Below are 6,000 nucleotides of genomic sequence, written 5' to 3'. Positions count from 1 at the left end.
AGGTGGGCCTGGCCCTGGTCGGCGTTCGCGGTTACTTAACACGCTTAACGAGATCTTGGTATTTGATCTGAGTCTGGCCATTTGGTCTATACGCACTAACCATCTACATGGGAGTAGTTATGGGTATCCCGGCGTCGTGGTATCAGCCGAAGCCTTCTTGACGTCAGCGACTAAGTGGCGCGCGCCGGATTGGACTGGAACGCCACTAGGCTAGGTCTGCTTCCGGCCGCGTACGCAACGTGCAGGTGTGCATAGGGCGATGGGCCTAGACCCCTGCGCGCATAGGGTTAGACCGGCGTGCTGACCTCTCTGTTGTGCTTAGGTGGGGCTGCGACGCGTTGATCTTACGAGGCCGGGCATGACCCAGGAAAGTGTGTCCGGCCAAATGGGATCGAGCGTGTTGGGTTATGTGGTGCACCCCTGCAGGGAAGTTTATCTATTCGAATAGTCGTGTCCCTCGGTAAAAGGACGACTCGGAGTTGTACCTTGACCTTATGACAACTAGAACTGGATACTGAATAAAATACACCCTTCCAAGTGCCAGATACAACCCGGTGATCGCTCTCTAACAGGGTGACGAGGAGGGGATCGCCGGGTAGGATTATGCTATGCGATGCTACTTGGAGGACTTCAATCTACTCTCTTCTACATGCTGCAAGATGGAGATGACCAGAAGCGTAGTCTTCGACAGGACTAGCTATCCCCCTTTTATTCTGGCATTCTGCAGTTCAGTCCACTGATATGCCCCTTTACACATATACCCATGCATACGTAGTCTAGCTCCTTGCTTGCGAGTACTTTGGATGAGTACTCACGGTTGCTTCTCTCCCTCTTTTCCCCCTTTTCCTTTCTATCTGGTTGCCGCAACCAGATGTTGGAGTCCAGGAGCCAGACGCCACCATCGACGAAGACACCTACGACACTGGAGGTGCCTACTACTACGTGCAGCCCGCTGACGACGACCTGGAGTAGTTAGGAGGATCCCAGGCAGGAGGTCTGCGCCTCGTTCGATCTGTATCCCAGTTTGTGCTAGCCTTCTTAAGGCAAACTTGTTTAACTTATGTCTGTACTCAGATATTGTTGCTTCCGCTGACTCGTCTATGATCGAGCACTTGTATTCGAGCCCTCGAGGCCCCTGGCTTGTAATATGATGCTTGTATGGCTTATTTATGTTTTAGAGTTGTGTTGTGATATCTTCCCGTGAGTCCCTGATCTTGATCGTACACATTTGCGTGCATGATTAGTGTACGGTCAAATCGGGGGCGTCACAAGTTGGTATCAGAGCCAACTGCCTGTAGGAATCCCCCTATCCACACTCCTTGGCCGAAGTCGAGTCTAGACATTACAAAACATTTTACTAACATGGCTGTGTGTCTTACGGGCCCACGTCGCCATTGGGTGGTACCGGGATCTTTTACTCCTCGACCATTACTCTGGGACTCTGACATCTCTTCTATTCGGGTTAAGTGAACTTTGCTAAATCTAACATTAGGATCTCGTTATCACTTTCACCCGGAGAGCCCCTTATTACTGATGATCGTCTGCTGCACGTGAAGACCCTGAAGATACTCTCCGCTGATAACCCGAGAACTTGTGTTCATCGCTTTTGCAATTCCCTTTCATCGATAAACTCCTATGGATAACCACGTATACTCGCCATTCATACAATATTTCCCAGTTGATCTTGTTATTGCAAGATACCCCGAAATTCTCTCTGTTGTTCCGAGAATCCTTTGAGCTTACTGCCTTGCTATTCTTTGTCACCTGAATACCCCTACGGATAATTCTCGCACTTACCGAGTATCCGGTCATCCCCAGTTGATTCAAGTATTCCACAATAGTCTTCAAAATACTATTCGATCTTCCGAAAATCTTCAGGAGCCTGTTGCTCTTGAAATTCTTGCTTACTAGCATTATGATTAATCTTAAGTCTCGTAATCTTATTGGCATCTCTTATCGTTATCAGTTTGAGTCCGTTGATTCAATTTGTTGCGAATGCTCGCAATCCTCAATCATATCCTAGAATTCATTCTTCCGGCTCAGACGCCATTCTAAACGTGAGCTGGATCTCGACCTAACAAATTGCCATCGATGGTACCCCTAAGCCTACTCAACTTATCCATCCTTGCTCAGAGCGTTGCTTCTGACCCCCTGATTTGGAAATCATAATTCCTTTGCATTTGAACTTTGAGTTAGTCAGTTGTTTCTATAATCAGATCTCATGGCATTCTTCTTCCTCTGGTTGAGTACTGATGCTCACATCAGATCCTTTGTGGACCATCGGTTCCTTTGTTGGATTTTATCCGACAGTGTCCTTCCTATTGAATAACCTTGTGAGCCTTCCCATGGGTATATAATGCCTTTGGTAAATTGTATCATCTGATTTTGAACAATGCTCTTCTTTCGAGCTTGTAATATTTACTCCGAAGTTTGTGGTATATGTTCCTAAGATGCCCCGATGGATTGAACCTATGTCTTCCTTAATCTGTGTGAACCCGAAAGTTTCCCAAGGTTCATACTCCTCTGGTAATTCACCAGGTAGGTCTTCGCACTCAAAACTATTTTAATAGAGCAGTGAATGAAAGGTTATGCATTGAAGAAGTGGGAGTCGACCTTGAACTTTGTGTTCATGCCCATGGACACGATGTATACCTTATCATGGAAGCTTCTCTTAAAATAATTGTCCCCTTGTAATAAGTTCATCTGGTATCCGTGGACGTCGTTCCGACCATGTTCTCCTTTAAATACCATTTCTCGTACAAGTTTAAGAACTTGTCTTCTGTAAGAGCAATACCCCAGTCCAACCTCTACTTTGGTTTGTCGTCGAGTATTACCCCCTGGTATCTCGAGATTATCACGGAACTGCATAACTTCTTATGAGTTCTCCATCAAGTATTACATTCTCATGGATTCCAATTTTTCACGGGCTCCGAGTTATTAAACACTCAAGGACATCAATAACTGAATCGAGTCCGCACCATGATTAAACAACTCTTAATAATCTCCTTTGTTTACGAGTTCGTACTCGATCACGTCATCCCTAGCCTGCTCGGCTATGTTATTATCGTGCCGATTTTAACTGTGCTACCTGGTCTTTATTCCCGGAGCACCACCTTCGACGCTGAGCTAAGCTTACGTCAATTTTCCTCGTCATATCATTTCGCCTTGAACAGCAAGCTTGATTTCGAGTTTGTGTCGTACCCCTGGTTCCAATAATTTTTCGCTTCATCATTCCTTTGACTTGATGTCATCGCCGATCGATTACCTCTTCATAAATTCTCGCTACAAATGTGTCGTGAACATCATCAACATTCTGAGCTCTTCCAAATATCTATCAAGTTCTGGATGAGAAATACCATCCTTGCCCTCGATGATTTGTATTATCATCGACCATTTTATCGCCTTCCATTCAACACAAACTTGTTCGTGTTTTGTGTTGTACCTTGATTTCCTTGCTATCTAGCTTATGATATGTTCTACCTTGGAGTATTACCATCTTTTATGTCAAGTATGTCGTAAGAATTTCACCACCTCGTATGACATCTTGGTACAGTGATACTTCTCCCCATCACCATTCTTTCTTGGTCCCCGTGTTGTTTCTAAAAGGAATACCGACCAATGGTCTGTGATGTGTAAATTCTAAACTTCTAGCAACCCTATTGCTTTGAAGTTATTGGTCTATAGTTTCATTCTACGCCTATGGCTTAATGAATCATCATTCGGACATTGATTGTGCTACCTAGCCCATATTTTGGGTGCACATTTCAACCAATGTTTAACTGTGTATGTTTTCCTCGAGCATGCATCATTAAGTCATTCGATCTAGCTAATGTTATCTCCTTGTTCACATAGGGATGGAAATCCATCTTTTGGAAGTCTCAATGGATTGTCGCTGAGTCAATCAGTCACCTCCTCACCTCTCCTTGATGTAATGATGAACCCTTGTACGGAACTCGCTTCCATAGTTCATCTCCCGAGAATCTCCGATGTCGTTTCGACAATTTGTGTTGCACCTTTCTTCTCAGGCATCCTGAGTCTGAGTTATCCTGACACCAATCAGATCTGAATCTCGGTCAGATATGATGGTTGGAACATATTTCCAAGAGTTATAACATTGGCCTATTTATGACCCGGTAAGGTGATGATACCCAGCACACCTGGCGGGAGGACCTATTGTTATAAGTTTTCCCTTTTAGCAAGGTTAGCTGTTCTTCCATGAGGAAATTATAAGACTTATTCTATAAGTTGTTCCTGATGGATCCTTTTTGTTTCCAAATTCTGATCTTCACCTGTTGACCATGTCAATGCTATCTCAAAGCATGTCTATGGTACTCCGATTTTCAACAGGGACATTTGAAGCCCAATGCTAAATGTTTCCTGCTCAATTATCCAAGCACCATTGTATGGGTAATGTCATGAAATTTTCTCTCCCGTACCTAGAGAGTTTTCTACATTATATCATGTCATGGATATCATGCTCTGCTTGTCCTTGGAAAGGATATAACCTTGAAATATGTGTTTAAACACATTTTCCTTTCCATTCTTCTGCTTAATCTGATAATCATATTTTCCTTTCCATTGTTTGGTTTAACTTTTCTGGTGGACTATATGATCTAAGCAGTATTAATTCCCTGCTTGTGCAAACACCTCGGTGTACAACTCTGTCAGTAAGACCCTGTTACTATTGTTGGTGACATTCCGGTAACCACCGATGGACGAGAACTTTGCCTATTGGTCCGCCTCGTTTCAACGAGCAGGAAAATGGTTCTCTTCGTCCCTCGCCCTTGGTACCGACGATGTTGCTGACATATAACTGACAGGCTACCCTCTGACATGCCTTGCTATCATGATCGTGCAAGATGTCACCGCCCTTCCTACTCTTAACCCACATGGTGGGCCCATAACCCACAGTTCCACAGGATCGAAACCTGACTCTTATGTACACCCCCTGTTTTCAAGGTTGTTCCTCGCACCTGGCCTCGTATGTAATTCACGAGCCACCTTCAGGTCTGATATCGGACACAATACTTATTCCCGTTGCTTTGACCCTTTCACGCCCTATAACCGGCATCGAACGATTGCCTGCCCGCTCGAAACTTCCCAGGTTACCTCCTTACTTTGCTCTCGATATTTTCTTAAGTTTTGATTCGAGGGTTACCTTTCGCCACCTTCCTCGATGCTGTCGACCCGATAGACAACCCTGTCGAGGCCCGTTCTCCCAGAATGCCCACCCGTTATTCTTTCGTAAGTACGATGGAGTTCCTGAAGAAAGGACGCCGACTTCATCATGATGACCGAAGCAGAGAAATGAAGACATCAATGTATTGGACCAGCCTCTTCCAGAAGTGCAAGCCAGGACGAGAAGACCCGCTAGATTCGTTACCAAACCTTCCCCCTTACTCCCCTCTTAAATCTCGGGACGAGATTTCTTGTAGTGGAGGAGATTTGTAACACCCCGAGAATCATGCTACAGTAACTCCCTGTGATTAAGCTAATCATGTTGCTAAACAGGGCTTGATCACATTTGGATCACATTCCTTTCAAACTCCTAGTTCAAACTTCAATTAAATTTAAAAGTGGAAAATAAAACTTTTCAAATGTCAAAACTAAAATGTTCTAAAAGTGACAAATAAATCATAGGTAATATTGGTGGAGGAACCAAGTCTTTATAAAATGTTTAAATGCACCAAACTAATTAAATCAGTAGCTAAAACCATTAATTAAATGCCTTTTGTATTTTGTAAAATATTAAACTATACTATTTTGGGATGAAACTTTTTGTGGTTGTGACATATTTGGTAACAACAAATTAGGTGCCATTTTGGTAATTTGCTAAAACAAAATAAAAGAGAAACTAGAAATAAAACAGAAAAGAAAAATAAATAAAAGGTAAAAAGAAAGCAAAAAGAAAGAAACCCCCCCCCCCCCGGCTCCCCAAGGGCCTTGGCCCACTGGCCCAGCCGGCCGAATCGGTCCAGCGGCCCAGCACCTCCCCCCTCC

Source organism: Aegilops tauschii, chromosome 2 (assembly GCF_002575655.3).
Source record: "Aegilops tauschii subsp. strangulata cultivar AL8/78 chromosome 2, Aet v6.0, whole genome shotgun sequence".
Taxonomy (NCBI): Eukaryota; Viridiplantae; Streptophyta; class Magnoliopsida; order Poales; family Poaceae; genus Aegilops; species Aegilops tauschii.
This window is presented reverse-complemented; position numbering follows the sequence as displayed.